Genomic DNA, 17,283 nt, shown 5'->3' on the forward strand with positions numbered 1-17,283 from the left:
GGGAGGGGTGGCAAAGCTGAGTGCAGTACTGCAGGCCAAGGCAGAGGAGAACAGGGAGCTGCTGCAGCCCATGCTGAACACAGAGACCTGTTTGCCTAAAAAAAAAAAAAAAACAACAAACCAACAAAAAAAAAACCCACAACAAACACAAAAAACCCAACCCCAACACTCCCCCCCCCCCCAAAAAAAAAACAAAAAAAAACCAAAAACCCAACCACAACAACAAAAAAACCCCAAAAATTCTACTGGGGAAAAAAAATATAAGCCAAAGCACTGTCTGGATTAAGGAGCAGCTGGTACACAACTTCTACAAGTGGTGATTCAGGATGAGCCCTTCAGAGGATCTCCCTTGTGTAAGTAGGGGAGAACACACAAACACAAGGAACAACTGATTGTGAAGTTTTGTAAAATTCAGGAATTATAAATACTGTTGGAAATAGGAAGAACTTTTAACAATGGTGCTGGTGTTGACATCTCAGAGTCGATGGGGAGGCAAGGTCTCCCCCCAAGCCCAGCACATCAGAGGCATCACGAGAGGGCAGCAGAGACAGGAGCTGAGCAGGACACACAGGCAGCGGCCTGCAGTGCTCCAGACACCAAATCTGAAAGGGCCACGGCGCAGGTACAAAGCATTCTGAGGATGCTGCAGAGGAAACCAGAATCTGTCAAAATAAACGAGTGTGCTGGGGAATAACTCAGCACAATATACACAGGTCCCTTAAATAGAACATCCCCCAACTCTGGGTTCTAAAGGTGGGAGGTTTTATTGTTTAGACATCGTGAGATAGTGAGCTGAGGTAAAGCACAGGCTGCCTTCACCTGCTGTCAGACACTGAGAGCTGAATAAAACCTCCAAAAATCCATTTTAGACCTGGTAACTTGGATGAGCTCGAGAAAAACTGCACGTTTACAGTCAGTCTAATGCATGAAGTCTGGTTCCTGTCGTGGCCAGCCCCTCCTCCTGGCTGTTACATCCCTGTTTGCCCCAACACTTGCTTTTGGCAGGGTGCAGCAGGGCCAGGACAGCTCAGGTGAGGGCAGGAGTGAAGGGCAGTGCTGGGAGCTCACGTCCCTCTGCACAGCTCCGTGCTGTACCTTCTCCCAGGCCTGTGCATCACCGAGGCCATTCAGAGCTGTGTCCCAGCTCCAGCTGAGTGCACAGGGGCTGAGGCAGCCCCAGGATGGCTTTGGGTGCCATGGGATGCCCTGGAAGGATAAGGCATCTGTGCTACTCCCCGGATGGAAAAGCCCAGTATCCAAACAGGCTCTGTGGCAGGGACATGCCAGGACTCATTTCCAGCCCTGCTCAAGGCTTGTGGCTCCTGTGCCTTCTCTGTAGCCCCTTGTACCCCACTGGCCTCCACTCCCACATTGGCTCAAAACTTGTCTCCCTCTTTCCTCTCCAGTTCCCTGTTCTGTGCTCCAGAATCCAATATTTCCAATCCATGCCACAGCCCCTTCTTTTCTCACACAACCCCTCCCCTCCAACCTCTTTCTGTACCCAAGTCTCTTTAGGCCATCTCAGACCCCCCACCCTGCTGCCCCAGAGCCCCCCAGTCCTGCCTCTGGGCACAGAGACCTTGGTCCAGCACACATTCCTGCTGGTAAAATCCCTTGGCCTTTAAGCAAACAGCATCCAGATGTGTGCTGGGAGCAGCCCTGGGACATTCCCACCTGGAACCACCCCTGGGGAGGGTGAGGGCAGCAATACCCCAAAGACAGGCCAGGGACCATTCTGGGAGATTGCCATTACATGTGATCACATTTGTGCACAGCAGTGTCCCCAGGAGTGGCTTAATTTAGTTATAAAGATGTATCCTTCACTGGATATCCTAATATGTGCTCAGATTGGATATCAGGAAAATTTTGTTTTTCTCTGAAATGATGATGAGGGATTCAAACAGGTTGCCCAGAGCTGATGTCATCATCCTTGTTCAAAAAATTTGTAGGTGTGGCACTTGGGGACATAGTTTAGTGGTGAACACAGTGGTGCTGGGTTAATGGTTGATCTTGGAGGGATTTTCCACCCTTAATGATTGTCTGAGTCTACGCAGCACTGCAGAGATGCTCCTCAAGGGGCACCTTGCTCCATATTTCCCTAATCCTACAACATGAACCCTTGACTGCCCCCATACCCATCCAGACTGAACCTGGAGCTGCTCAGTAGTTTCTCCCAGGGAGATGTGAGAAGATTTTTCACACCTTCATAAGCAGAGAAGGCTCTGAGGCAGCTTCTTGACTCTCCATCAAACGCCAGCCCCCTTCCCCTCCTGCCACACAAGGGCACCAGAGCTGCTGTGGGGGCATGCCGTGGGAATTGTAAACACAGCTGCTTTCTCCAGGGTGTGTTTCACCCCCTGGCTCACTCTCAGCTCGACTGGTGATGTCTCAGGAGCATCATGGAGATGGTTTTTCGTTGCTTTGCCTCACCTAGATATTACATGCTGCTCTACTCCATTGCACAGCTGGCTGTCTGAGAATGGGGAGGCTAAAAATGCTGCTGTAAATAAGACTTAGAAAGGAGACAACAGCCAGGGGAAATGATAAGAATGCAATAAATCAATGAACAACGCAGTGAAGACATTGCAGGGTGTGTTCCTCTCTTTGCCTCGTAGCAACAAAAAGCCACTTGATGGACTTAAAAGCCATGATATTGAAAACTGGTTTGTGTACACTTCTATAGCAAAAAAGGAGTTAAAATTCTTTATGGGAGATAGAAAGTTTGGGTGTTATGACCACCAGATTACCTGAACACCCAGGGTTTCTGCTTCCTGGAGAAAAAAATGTTCTTCAATGTCATTTGCTCTCAAATAATATCTTCAAAAAGTCCATCTGCTCTACACTCGGAGGGTGTGTACCTCCATCCAGCTGGTTGCTGGCCTAATGTTTTGGCTCTGTTTTCACCTGGTGTACTGGAAACCTCAGAGCATACCTTTTCCCTGGTAACTGGAATTTCTTTCCTTCCCTTTCTCCTGCTTGGGAGAGTTTCCCTCTGCCTCTGCTCTCTTTGGTTTATTCTTGGCCACGTGTCTGGACACCTCCAGGGATGGGCCCATCTCCAGTCTCTGGCAGCAGCACAGGAAGAGGATGGAACACCATAATTTGATGAGAGGCTGCTGGGCATCCTCAGGGGCCACCACCAGCATGTGCCAGTGGCGGCCAACAATACCAAGTGCCACCTTTGGCAGGGTGCTGGGGGTGGTGGGTGGGTGAGGAGGGTCCCTTGGTGATGGGACCCTTGTGGATGTGGTGGTCACCTGGGGTGGGTGGCAGGGACTGGGCAGGAAGGGGGACTCAGAGACACAGCAGGGACCTGAGGTATAAGGGGGAATAGGGAGACATGGCAGGGCTGAAAAATACAGGAGATAACCTGGGAATGTGGCAGGGCCATGGAGGGGGACAGGGGACACAGCACAGCCCGTGGGCAGGGGGGTCACCTGGGAACATGGAGGCACACGGGCCACAGTTCAGCCCTGTGGGACACAGAGGGACGTGGACAAACATGGGGACACAGAGTGACAATGAGGCACACAGGGACATGGAGGGACCCTCACAAAGATGGGGACACAAAGGGGCTGTGAGCGCACGGGGACATGGTTCAGCCCCAAGGCATGTGGGGGCGCAGCTCCTTAGGCAGCCCTGAGGCACACAGGGACATGGAATCATGGAGGCTGGAAAAGGCCCTCAGGATCATCCAGCCCAACTGTGCACCCAGCAGTACCAATGTACCCCTGGGCCATGAAACCACCTCACCCGGATCACATGGAGGCACCCTGAGGGGGACATGGCTCAGCCGGGAGGCACAGGGGACACAGAGGGCCTGTGAGGCACAGGGAGGCACACAGGGGGACATGAGGAGGACTGGAGCCATGAGGCATGAGGGCACAGCCATCCCACAGGGTGCACGAGGGACTGCGATGCACAGAGGCCATGGATGTACAGCCCCGGTGCTCGGGGGACCTGAAAGGACTCTGATGGACAGGAGACATGGGTGCCCAGCCCTGGAGCACAGGGGCCGTGGGTGCTCATCCCTCAGCACAGGGCACATGTGCGGCAGTGCTGCTAACTGACAGTCGTGGCATCCAGGCGACATGGAAGGACTCTGATGCACAGGGGAGATGAAAGGACTCTAATGCACAAGGCATACACGGGTGCCCAGCGCTGGAGCACAGGGGATATGTGAGGACTCCAAGGCCCAAGGCACCCGCGGGTGCCCGACCGGCCCCGCCGCGCTTCGGCCCCGCCGCGCTGCCGCGCTCCCGCCCCGCTGTCCCGTTGCCGTAGCGACGCCTCCCGGCGGCCCCGGCCCGGGTCGGGGCGCGGGGCCGCCCCTGGGGCGCCGCTTGCTGAAGCCCCGCGGGGCTCCCGGTGTGCCGAGGGTACCGCGGACCCGCTGCGGGGCTCGGTGGGTGCCGGGGCGGTGTCCCCGCTGGGCCGGGAGGGGCCGGGCCGGGGTCCTCGGGGTGCCCCGGGCTGTGGGCGGCCGCGCCGGGCTCGGTCCCCGCGGAGCCCCGAAGCTGTGAGGGCGCTGCCCGGGACTGCGCGGGGCTCAGGCAGGGATGTGCCCGGGAGCCCCGCGAAGAAAAGCGAGTGCCGGAGCTTTGTTCGGCCTCTCCGCCCCGCCGGGAGCGGCCCCGCGCCCGCCCGGGGGTTCCCGGCGGGATGCGGGTCCCCCCGCCCCGCTCCGGCCCTTCCCGCCGGTGCCTTTTGGGTTCCGCAGCCGGAGCCGTGCCCGGGCCGGTTCCGCTGCCCCGCCGGCGGCTGCTGGGGCTGTGCGAGGTGGGAGTGAAAGCTCGGTGCGGTGCGGTCGGGTTTGTTCAGCTCGGGTCCCGGGATCTGCTTCTTCCTTGCAACTTTCAGAGTTGGGCACTCGTGCTGCCTCATGGCTCGTTTGCCTGGGGTTCTTCCCCCTGTGAAAAAAAGAGCTTTCCATTTTTCTTTTCCTCAAGCGGACCTCTATATGAAAACTTTTTTTTTAAAGTTTTATTGTAACCTTTTTGGTTTATGCTACTGCTTGTTTGTTGGTGTGTTTCCCCATCCATTTTTTTTTTTTGTGTTGGATGCACTGTTCCTTTGGCTTCTCTGCCTTGCAAATACTCTTTAGTGGAGAGGTAAGATGGGGAAAAGATAAAATATGAGAATCCGGAACTGTTTTGTGTCAACTTCTCTAATTGAAATGTTGTAAGCCAAACGGGAAAGAAAAGGAAAAAGTGATCAAGTGAAGCTCAGGGCACTTTGCTTTGTTGGAGGCAGAGGGGAAAAACTTATGAGGGAATGACTGAGATTTTGTTTCACTTTATTTCTCTTCTTTTGAGGCTGAAAGATAAACAAGCATTTTGAAATGCTTTGGTTTAAAATGCCAAGCTCTTCATTTTCTCTTCAGCTGACTCCATTAAAAAAAATCTTAAAAAAAAAAAAAGTAGAAGTAGCTCTGCAGTTGCAGAGCCAGCAGCAGTGGTGTGTGTGGGCAGAGAGGCCTTACTGCTCTTCCATCAGCCGTTCCTGCCTTGTCTCTGTGGACTATAAAATTAGAAAGGCTCCGATGTCCATTCAGTCTGATGTCTGGGTAATGTGGGCTGTGGAAATCAAGAGGAGCTCTCTGTGAATTAACTGCTGTGCTGCTCGTGGCTTGCTCAGCCTGTGGGTTCTGGTCTCTGGAGTATAATTAGGAAAGTAATTGTATTTTAAGAAGCCTTAAATCTATTATCCAGGTGTGTGCTTGTCCCCTGGGCAGGTATCAGGTGGTGTGAGCTTTCTTTTGCTGTGAGCAAATGATCTCTGTCCTTCTGATGGTCACAGGCTGCAGTCTGACATTTGCAGCATCTTAGAACCACTGAGTTTGAGTTGGAAAGGATCTTTGAAGCTCTCCTAGTCCAACCTTCCTGCAGTGAGTAGAAATAGAGTGAACAGTCCCAGGTTGCTCTCAGTCATGTCCAACCTGGCCTTGGACAATTCCAGGGGTGGGGCAGCCACAGCTTTTCTGTGTCAGGGCTTCCCCACCCTCATTTCAAAAAACATTCTTTCTCACATCTAATGTACATTAGAAGCTTTACACCTTATCCCACTTAACTTAAAAACTTTAAAACTTCCAAAAGTGAGACCTGAGGCTCCCTGTCCTTTTCCTCCCCTGGAAATGGACCAGGTCATCTCCTCCTTCCCCAGAGCTGTTTCCTTGCCTGTCCTAGGAGTTTTTGCCTTTCCAATTCCAGTCAGTGTCCAGGAAGGCTTTTATTTGTTGCATCTTTCCTGAATTTGCTTTATGTGCACACTGAGAAGCCCGGCCATGGAGAGCACAGGTCTGTGGTGAGGGATGGAGAGCCAAGAACAACTCCAACTGGCTGTAATTGAAAACTGTCAGCTTTGCAGCGAAGGAGGATGTCCAAAGCATGTGGCTTGGGTGGCTCCTCAGATAACACTGAGTGGAGAATTGGATCTTCAGTTCTAAAGAAAGTCTGAATGTCCAAATCCTGGGGAGTTCTGTTGGGGAGCTCAAAGATGAGACAGTGGTAGGGCTCTGGATGGATTTCCTTCAGAGGTGCTGCTTGGTGCTGTCCTTCTGCACCATCTGCTATGATTGCTGTTCTGGAGATGTCCTAAAGTGACTTAAAATATCCAAGTCATGGTGTCTTGGAGAAGGCTGCTTGTTCCAGGTTTCTTGCCCTTCCTTCCCTTCAAGGTGGCTGTTTCCTGGGAGGTTGGGTGCAGTGGGGGTCTATGCCCTGGAGGGACCTGCAGAAGGTTTTTGGGTGACCAGCAGAAGGTTTCTGGGTGACAGAAGAGCAGTGTGCCTGCCCAGATGTCAGTTGTGTTGGGAAACTCTTGGCTGAGGCAGCATGGGGCAGGTGGGGGCATGGGGGAGAAGCCAGGAGGAGATTGGAATTTGGGAGAGAGGCAGTTCTAACAGGAAGCAAATGCTCACCATAGCAGTAAACAGCACAGAATAGCTGCTTCTGCCCAGTGTGGGTGAACTTCAGGCAGTTCCTCGATGAGGTTGTGGGTGAAATTCCCTGTTTCATTCCCCAGTGTGCTGCCATCCTCCTGCTGGGCTGTTGTATTTGCTGGTGTTTGCCAGACATTGCCTAAACTGCTCTTAAACTGCAGCTGTTTTTGCAGGTTCCCAGTTACTGCACAGTTGTTCTTACTGTGTTTATTTTAGTGGTTATAAACTGATTTTTAAAAAGGATTTGGAACTTGAGCTGGAAAGTCTCCTTTTTCTTCTTTCATGATTTGGTTGAGGAGCTGCACCAGAGGAGCCAGCAACTGAGCCCTTTAGTATTACTCCCTCTCTTTATACTTTGAATTTTCTGAGCCATGGTTTTCTAGGAATTTGAGGGCAGTTGTCCTGTACCTTGATTTTAGTAGTGAACATCAGGTTGGGGTTGGGGTGAGGGGGGTGCCTACTCTTAGTTTTGTAAAATTAGAAATTTGGCTGGGGAGTAAAAAGTTCGAAGGAGACTTTTTTTAATTCCCCTCATAACATTTTGTTTAGCCTAAATGTTTGCAGTCAGAGCTATGTGTTTCTTAAAGACACAGAAAGCATGAAGCTTTTTCAAGGCAGTTATTTCAAATTGCTGTGAGCTTCACAGTGTCATTTGGAGCTAGAAGGTGCCACCATTGACCAAAAAAGTTGCAGCCTGACTGTGATCCTGCATTGTCCAGGGCTAAGTCCCTCACACTGATTTGCACAGCAGCTTCAATAACTATGGGCTGAGGTGTTCCTAATCATTATATAAAGTAAATTCCTTACAGAAGTTACTTTATATATATAAAATAGCTTTTGTAATGAGGGAGAGCCCAGTGTGATTAACTTTTCCCTCTGTTCTCATGATAATAAATATGTGTTGCCTGATCTTTGTTGCCTTCTGTTTGTTTCAGAACAGTTACTTCTGCAAGTTGCACTGAAAATAGGTGCTGGAAGTGGTGAATAATCACTTCACTTGGAATAATCCAGAGCTGAGAAGAGCCAAGGGCTCAGTCCTGTGGATCTCCTTTGTTAGACACAGGCTGGCTTTCCCCCCTGCCTCCTGTGTTCGTGCTGAACATTAAACACTGATTTCTATGCAAGAATTCTAAGGAAAGTCTTTCAAAGCACTTGAATGACCAGCGAGGGGCAGCTGGGAAAGGGTTGCCTGGGAGATGCTGCTGGGAGCAGCTGAGGCAGGGTGTGACAGCCTGGAAGGAAGTGAAGAAGGCAGGATGCTGCTCTGATCTTCCCTCCCTCCCTGCTGAGTGCGAGAGCGGTGGTCCTGCTTCTGGGAGCTCGGGGGATGCAAATGTGACCCAGTGTGTGAGCACAGGGCTCATTCTGCTTAGCACAGTGCCCTGGAGAGCCAAACTGGGAGTGCAGCCTGGGAATCTAATGCTGTGCTTTGTCCTACACTCTGCAGTGCAGTTTCCTCAGGGTTTTCAGTGGGCAGTAAAAGGTGTTGCCATCTGGACATGTTGTAGCACAGGAAGCATGTAGGGCTCCTGCAGCATCTCCAGAAACTCTGGTAAAATTCTGTTACATCACTTTGAGCAATCTCAGGACAAAGCTGGCATTCCAGGGAGTTTATTGCTTGTTCTGTACTCCTCTGCAGAGCTCACACTGTACTGGTTATTCCAGTCTTCTTGCATGCATGTCTTGGGTCCCTGCGAGAACTGTGAGGAAATGCTGAAGTACACATCCAGAAATTCAGAGGATATTCTGGTTTACACATTGAGATGATCACTGTTGCATGTTTAATGAATTGCTTTTCTGGACGCTGCTCAGCTTGCATCTCTGAGTTTCTCCATGCACTCTTTCAGTGCCTGCTTGTGGTGAGTTTTGCTTGAAAATGTGAGTGTTTTCAGGCTGCAGACAATGCAAATAGGATGCTGCAGTTAGGTGCTGGCAAACTGTCCTGTCTGCAGTTGTGTGGGAGGAGAAATGGTTTCTTGGTTGTGTGACCCCAATGGGGAGAAGAGCAGCTGAGGTTTAACAAAGTGGTTAAAATCATATAGGCCCCCAAATCCTCCAGAGACTTCTCTCCTTTCCTAGAAGCTTCCTTTAACAAGCTGATTTCTCAGGCTGATTGCTTGCAGATGAGATCATTCAGTGTGTTTTGCAGGGAAAGAATCTGAACTTCGACTGGTGAGCCAGAAAGTTTTAACACGCGAGTCACATGCCCGGTGTCCTCATGGCACACACAAAGCCCCAGAGGCTGTGACAGGGCGAGCTCATGGTGGCTTTGTGCTCCAACAGGAGCTTTCTGAGCACACAGAATACCCAGGGATGCTCCCAAGTGCTGGGGCTTGCTGCTTGGACAGATGATGGCAAGGAAGTATTTCATCTTTCCTGAGCTCTGTTTCTCTCCTTAGTGTGTGTGGGGTTGGGATAAGCCCAAGTGAGGGAAGGCTCTCATCTGCCTTAATTCCACAGACGTTTTGCTGCTGGCTTCAGCAAAGGAATTTATGTAGGATTGATGATGTTTTTTCTGTTAATGCATGAGAACATTCTGAACAGGGAAGACTTGATGGTAGTGTTCTGCTGCAGAGGATCCCAGCAATCTCTGGTCTTACTCTCAAAAGGGATGCTGGTTTCCATTTGTCTTGATGGCAACTGGGTTACTCTTCCAAAATAATCGCAGCCATCATTTGAGAGTGTTGAAAATTAAGCAAAGCTCTTCTGAGGTGATGTTGGGTGGTGTTCCCAGCACAGGGAGCTTTTGTTGCCAGTAGCTTTAAAGTACAACCTGTTCTCACGGGCAAGGTAGGAAGGTGCCTTTCTGATGCCAGAGCCTCTTTGTGCCTAAAATCACTTTTTGCCAATCACAAAGGCATTAATTATGCAAAAATAGATTGGGGGTGGGTGGAGTTTTTATTGGCTGTGGAAGTAGGAGCCAAAGAACTGCTTGATCTCAATCTCTAAAAAAAAATTAACAATGGAGTCAGACTGGGAGGGGAAAGTTTCAAATCCCAAACTTTAAATCTATCAACTTTTTATGGAACTTGAGGACAGGAATGCATAAGGCAAGATGTGTTAAAACCTCTTACTACTCCATAGCCATATTGTGCTTGTAGTCTGCTCTCGGTCACTCCTCTGAGCTGTCTTTTTGAAACAAATAATTGAAAGTAGAATTTACAGATCAGCACAGGCTTGGTGGTATTTTTTTTCCTGTCATCTAAGCATGTTTGTTCCATGGGAGTTTATCAGAAGCTTCTTTCAATGTTTAATTTCACATAGGTAAAAAGTCAAGCACATGAAAGTGGAGAACTCCTGTATGTAGATTATCAAACTTCATCTGGCTTCCTTGAGAGTGTGTACTAATGCAAGTACTACATACACTAAATATCTGCTTTTTGTGAGGTATTATTTTATTCTTTAGGTAAAATAGTTGTGAACACAAGTTGCTTTGGTTCCATGCCCTTACTGGCTAATAGTCCCTTCTTTTGATGGCAAGGACTGGTAGAACATTTGTTGCTCTGATGGATGGCAGTGAGGTTGTATATTTTTTGTAGCAGCTCAACCATTTCACCCTTCGCTCTGCTCCTGGATGGGATCCTGCTGGGTCTGTCTTCCTGGAGCCTGGCTGATGGTCATCCCAGACCTGGCAGGGTACATGTGGGAGGTGATGATCTGTACTCTGAAAAGTGCTGCCTAAACCTTGTTTTGTCCATGAAGCTTCAAGTGTGGAGCTGTTAGAACCCCAGCCCACTCAGAGCTAATGCTTGCAGAATGCATGACCAAGGAATTAAACTGGGTGGAGTCATTCCAAAATTTGGATCTGGGGCCTGTCTTCTCCTAATGCAGCAGTTTTGGGTGTTTGCTTGGAAGTGCTCCCAGCATGGATGATGCTCTCCTGACCCGATGTGACTTTTCTTTCTTTATGTTTGGGTGCTGTGCCCAAATCTGTCTGCAGAGCTCTGCAGTGCAGAACTGCGGTGTGAAATGAATGTGGAACAAGTTGGCTCCTGTCAGGAGATGGCATGGAGATGATCAGCTCCTGTGTGCCTGGGGGGAGGGAGGAGGGACAGACAAACACAGTAAACAGTTGTGTTTCTTCCCCAGGACTGTCCTGTGTCCTGAGGCAGCCAGCTGCAGTTTGGAGGCCAGAGGAATAGGGCGGGGTATTTTCTTCCAACCAGATGAATTTGTGCTGTGAAAATGAGGAGTTAGTTCAGTTTCTCTGGGAATAGCATTTAAGGTGTTAAAACGTCCCACCCATCAGTAAGGAAGAGCTGCTCAAGAACAAGCAAATACAGAGATGGAGCCTGCAGAGCACACTGCCTTTGCAGCTCTTCTTTTCCCTTGAAGAATGAGAGTCTGGGCATGTTTTTGTTGCATTTATCATTTGGTTGTAGTGTCCTTCATTTGTGTTACCCTCCAGTGGAGGAGGCTAAGCTAGCCAAGTGTCAGGTTTTGTTGTCCATCTCGATTTCTGTTATGTTATTTCACTTGTGCTTGTTTGTTTCTGCCTGTCAAAAGGTAAAAAATAAATAATTAAATACTGTAGCAGAAATAGCTGGAGTATCAGTGTTCTCCAATAGGAAGATGTCAGCCTATGATGAGTGCTTTTCACTGAGCTCAGCCTGTTTCTGCTGCTCCTGACAAGCTGTCATCTCTTCATGCTGGGTAATGTGATCTTCCAGGAATGTTTATCTTTCATTTCTGCATTTGTAGTGGAGATGAGCTGGGGGTGCTGGGAATGTGTCTCCAGTGCCCTGTTGTTGTTTGGGCTGAGGTGCTGCCCTGTGCTGCTGAGGGGAACAAATCAGGCCAGCAGAGCTGCCATACAGAGCTCCCTCGCTTTTCCAAACTGAGTGAGGGTCTCAATGCTGTGAATTCATCCTGTGGACTTTTTGTTTTTAAGTGTGTGTGTTTTGCATTTTTCTGGATTGTGATGGATGTTATTCTAATAACTTCACAAAGTATCCTTCCTGTTTCCATGGGTTTGATGCCTTCTGTCTGCATAGGCTAGCAGCAGTCTTGTTTCTTTTATGTTCTGGGGCAACCTGGACAGGGCTTTACTCTTACTCTACATTTAGAAAATGAGCTTTGCTGGCCAGTGGCATGTGTGGATACCATGGGTGGACATCTGGAAGAAGCAGCACTGATGGCAGTTCCTCTGCTGACCAGCAACCCTCTTTCATCTCAGTGCCAGCAGCTGCTTCCCCATCACCCTCCAGACTGCACTTCATGTAGACATTCTGCCTTCTTCCCAAAGACTGAACCCACCCATTAGTGTGGTTCAGTCTCTGCTAAGGCATTTTTTGGCCTGCTCCCAGCACTGGAAGGACACCAAATAGCAGCAGTACTGTTGAGACCTCCCTAGAGTAAAGACTTATAGTGGGAAATGAATTTTCTGGTTGCTTCTAATGTCTTGAGAGCTATTGGCTGTCTGGCTTTTAATCTGTATTCTTGGATTATTGCAGACTATTATATTTGAATGCATGGCTGAAGTTAAATTTCCAAAAAGGCCTCTCTTGTGGTGGGTGTTAATTTGTGCAAGGGCAGTGTGACGCAGTGTGCTGACCCTCTTTGAGACCTGTGCAGTACATCAAGGCTCAGATCCTGGCACTCCAGTACTCCTGCCAGTACAGAATTAGCCCTCATTGTGTCAGGGCTGACATCTCTGCTAACCAAGCTTTTAATATTATCTGGAAGGATTATTTCAGAGAAACTCGATGCAAGCCTTCCTTGTTGGCAGTAATTACTCTGCCTCTTCTCATTTGCTCCCACAGAATGATGGAAGCATTAGGTGAAAGGATATCTGGAGGGCTCTGGCCTGACCTCCTGCTTGAAGTGGGACTGTCTCCAGCATGTGAGTGATCAGCTCAGCCATGGCTTTGTCTGGCCAAGTCTTGAACATGTTGGGGATGGAGCAGGGTATCACACCAGATCAGCTTTTGTTTGCTTTTGCTTGGAAGTTATACCTTGTGAACCACCTTGGAGAGTGGGTTATGCATTTAGGTTGGAATGACCTCATCTTGCAGATTTGGAAACATTTCAGTGAGCTGTGGGAAATGTCCCAGTAGGGTTAATGTAATGTGTAATGGATCTGAATCCTGTTCTGTGCTAACACGGGAAGCATGAGCAGACCCTCGTGCTGTTTCTGCAGGAAAAGGCAGGGATGCTGTCAGGTGGTTTTCCTGTTTGCATGGGGAATTGCAGGTGAAACAGTGCCTGTAGGACATGTTCTGTTGCTACAGTGGGCTCATGGGTGTTTTCCCATTGGAATTCTGTTTGTCAGGAGGCACAGGATGAGCACCCCTGAGCGTCCCTTGCCCCAAGGCAGAGTGTGGGATCAATGCTGGCCAAACTGACTCCACACATGCACAGGGCACACAGTTGCCTTTTATCCACCCTCCTCAGCCCCTTGCTGTGGGAAGGAGAGGATTTTCCCCAGTCTGCTGCATTTATTTCAGAAAAACTGCCATGAGATGAGTGTGTGCACATCTGAGTTACCCATCGTGGTCCTGCATGTTAAAGGGAGCAGAACAGCTATCTATATCTGAGGAGCAAACTTGCCTTCCAACATGCCACGAGCTTCTGGACACAGTGGGTGTCCAGGGATGGCGCGTAGTCAGGCCAGACCAGGCCTGCTGCTGTGTCTGGGCTGGGCTGGATTTCTTCAGACAGAACTGTGGATTGCAACACCCCTCGTGCTTGCTCGGGCCAGGAAGCCTTGCTTGGAAGGGAAATGGCTAAGATGGAAAGAGCTGCTGAGGAGGTGGAAGCTTCCCTAGCCAAGGCCTCTTTGCTACACTCAACTCTGGATCCCTGGACTGTGCATCCCCTTGTGCAACAGGAATTAAATGAATGCTTCCCGGGCACTGGAAAGGTGATCTCCTGTGGTCTGGTCCTGGTCTTGGCACTGCCATCTGCTCTGCAGATTGGTGTTCTGCTCTTGTTGGAGCAGTCCTTGTGGAGGATGAATCTGGTGTTGTGAGTGAGCAGCAGTGTCCTTGGGTGGCTAACACATTCTCACTTGCTATGGGGCCCTTTGGTATCTTGCACATCTGAACTGCACCTGCCTTTTGTTTCCATGACAGAAAGGGCAGCCAGAAGGGTGGGAGCACGGGCTTCTGCGTGCTCTGGTTATTTGAAGATGAGGGTCCTTGCTGAGGAATCACAGAAATGTGGGGATCACTGTTGTCAGCTGCTCTCCATGTGCTCGCTCTGGTCCAAAGTGCAGAGGTCAGGTTTGGGGTTGTGTGGCCAGAGGGTGCTGGAGCAGCAGCTGCAGGGGTGTCAGCGACAGGCTGACATTGGCTGACAGCTCTTTTGTTCCCACCAGTTTTTCCATGCCCCACTTATTTTTGCAGAGGTCTTCTTTGTGTGCTGCAGGGGAGCAGCTGTAGTGGCATTGCTGCCACGAGCTGAGCTCTGCCCATTCCATGGTTCAGTTGGGTTGGTGTCCCTTGCTGGGAAAATCACATGGCTGGTGCTGAATCTTCCTCCTTGATGAAGCTTCCAGCCAGTGCTTATGGTTTGCTTTGGTTTTTCTGCTGTTGTTTTCCATGTGTCTGCAATATAATCTCTGGTGAAGGATGCTGATTAGCTTTTCTCTGAGCTGGGTGTGGAATCGCTACTCAGACACTGGTCTCCTCAGATCCCCAGAGCTTGTAGTTTTGAGATGACAACACAGATTTAGCTGGGAAACTTCTGGGAGGGAGGAAGAGATGTGGGCAAGTATCACTGTAAGAGAGAGAGCAGGACTTTGTCCCCAGCAGTCCCAGGACCTGTGTAGCTCTGCTTGTCAGAATGCCTTACACCATGTCCTTGCTCCAAACTCCTGATGGGGATGAGGGACAGAAAGAGCTGCTTGCTGCTGTGGTGGGGAGGAACATGTGAAGGATAACACTCAGGGTGTTAGAAACTAGTTCTTCAAGAAGAAAGGCCAGCTTTGAAAAAGGCCATGTGCCTGCTGAATATACCAGCTGCTACCAGGGATTAGGGGTCAAAACCCCAGAGCTTTTTTTTGGCTTATGGGAGTTGAGCCTTTCCTTGATGTGGCAGTGATCCTCATCTGCAGCAGGACGCCAGAGGGTTTTTGGCTCAACAGGCAGACAAGAGAAAGGCTAGAGATGTCCTGCTTGGGCTGGTCCTGGTGTCCAGGGATAGGGAGGGATGTCTGTTTGCACATAATGGTTTTCTCTGCCCCTTTCTCGTGGTTGCGTCAGCGGCGATGGCCAGGGAGAGTGTTTACAAGTGCGTCCTTGCTGAGCACTGCTCTGTGCCAGCAGCTCAGTGCTCTGGGTGACGTATTCTCTGGGCCTTTGTCACTGCAGCAACTGAAGCTGAACTGGGCTGCCCTGCTTCTGACCTGGGGTTACGCCTCCTCACCCTCACCTTTGGGGCAGCCCGCGATGGGGACCCTGTTGTTTAAAAAGGGCAGATGGGAGGCTGCTTCTGTTTGGAGCTTTCCTGGTAACATTAACGCTCTGAGAGAGGTGTTTGGAGCTGGGGAAGATCATTGTTCCTCTGTTGCCCCCTCCCCAGCCATTCTGGCTCCTGGGAGAGGGAGCTGTGGTGGCATGAGGCCTCTGCTCCCATGTCCCAGGAAGACAGGGCTTTGCTGAGCATCTGCCTGTGTGCCCAGAAAGAGAGAGCTTGGCACAGCTGCAGAACTGTATCAGTGGGAGACATGAGGAGGTATCCGTCCCATGGCTGGGCCAGAGGTTGTCCACGTGATTTGGGAAGTGACTGAGAGGTAAAGAAGTTCTGCTCTGGTACTTGCCCTCTTGAGGACTCTGATCATTTCCCTTCAGAGCAGGAGAAGCTCCCTTGGCACAGGGTGTGTGGAATGTGGTGGAAGGTAAATACTCCCCTTGAAACCCTTGTTTTGCACCCCTTGTGAAGGGTATGACCCACATCAGGTGTCTGTAATGTCACCACATGCTCTGTCTTGTCAGCTCTGAGCCTTCTGGTACCCTGCAGAGCAGCTCTAGTCAGCACCTGGTATGTGGAGGTGGTTTGTCAGTATTTCTTGGAAGATGTCATGTCTCAAACTTGCCCTCCTCATCATGCCCAGCTCTGCCCCACTTCCCTCTTTTCCCAGGTTTGTGGCTGGAAGTGGGTTTCTTTGCAGTGGAAGGGTGATTCCAGCAGAGCTGGGCTGAGCAGATGTTTCATGGGGTAGTGGGAGTGAACACAGTCACACTGGGTAAAGACAGGACAGGGCAGCAGGGTGTAAACAGAGCCCTTTCACAGCATGCTTCTGTGTTCCATCACAAGTTCCTGGAAAGGTGAAGGCAGGAGTTGGCTTTCACCACCTCTCACTGAAAGAATAAAAACCTTTAACATTGTGCAGGTCCAGCCTGTGTAGTGGGGCTATCCTGTGTTCCTCAACTGTGTCTGTGTTTAGCCCAAGGCCACTTGGATGATGTCCTGGTCCTGTGTGACAGGAGCTGTTGGTGCTCACAAGATCACCAGCTCCTGCTAGAGCCTTCCTGGGATAAGGCAGGTGGAGGTCCTGCCATAGCTGTGCAGGGTGGAAGGCAGGGAATGTAAGGCCCATGGAGCAGAGCCCCTGGGCAGGGACAGGAGCATTTGTGGACCTGTTGTGCTGCTGCTGCAGGGGTGACCTAGCAGAAGAGGCTCTTGGGTGCTGTTTGATGATGTTCCTTATTCTTGCTTGGATGTGTTGTTCCCATATCACTGTTGGTAACTGGGGAAGTTGTGTGGTGCAGGTCTCCTGATATCTCCACACTGAGATTTTGTCGCTTTTCCTCTGCAGGAGCCTTGTGCTGGGAACAGAGGAGGGATCTCCTCAGGTGTTCAAGGCCATTAGTCTGTCTTGAGCTCTTTATGTAGTTGCCTTCACCTCAGTGTTAACATAATTACAGGTGTTCACTCATTTATTTTTCCCAGTGCCACTTGACTGGGGGTGGCTTGGGGTCAGCAAAAGGCAACTTCCCCATCCCATTGTGATCAGCTCACCAGTTCATCACCCACAAATTCCTAATTCCTGCTTTGCTGCTCGGCAAAGCGGGTTATTTTTAAGCACTGGGAGAAAAAAAGAATTGGAAACCCTTTCAGGTCATTATTTCATGTTTTGTGAGTTCACCTCTTATCTCTTGGAATATATTTGGAATACTTCTGGGATTCACATTATCATATAGATGCCTTAAACCCAACGGATTTGGCCTGCATTGGAATAAACAAGTTCTTGTGTCTAAATTTGTACGTGGAATTTAGTATGTGCTAATGGGTCTTCATCTGTTAATTGGATGGCTCTTTTCCAAGGCCAAACAGAATCTGTTGGAGAAACAGTCAGGATGCCAGCTCTGGCCTGAGCTGGGTCTTACTCCTTTCTGCTC

At 50.0% G+C, this 17,283-nt stretch overlaps 1 protein-coding gene across 1 annotated transcript in view; it reads left to right on the top strand.

Annotated features, from left to right (window-relative positions):
* The first annotated feature begins 4,296 nt into the window (after positions 1 to 4,296).
* The window catches only part of LOC121336934 (discoidin domain-containing receptor 2-like), a 59,717-nt gene continuing 46,730 nt past the window's right edge, over positions 4,297 to 17,283 (top strand). Inside the window, exon 1 of the mRNA XM_041406595.1 lies at positions 4,297 to 4,405. The gene's annotated coding sequence lies outside the window, so the exon portion shown is untranslated. The remainder of the gene's footprint in view (positions 4,406 to 17,283) is intronic.

This window comes from Onychostruthus taczanowskii, unplaced genomic scaffold, assembly GCF_017590055.1.
Source record: "Onychostruthus taczanowskii isolate IOZ18803 unplaced genomic scaffold, ASM1759005v1 scaffold25, whole genome shotgun sequence".
NCBI lineage: Eukaryota > Metazoa > Chordata > Aves > Passeriformes > Passeridae > Onychostruthus > Onychostruthus taczanowskii.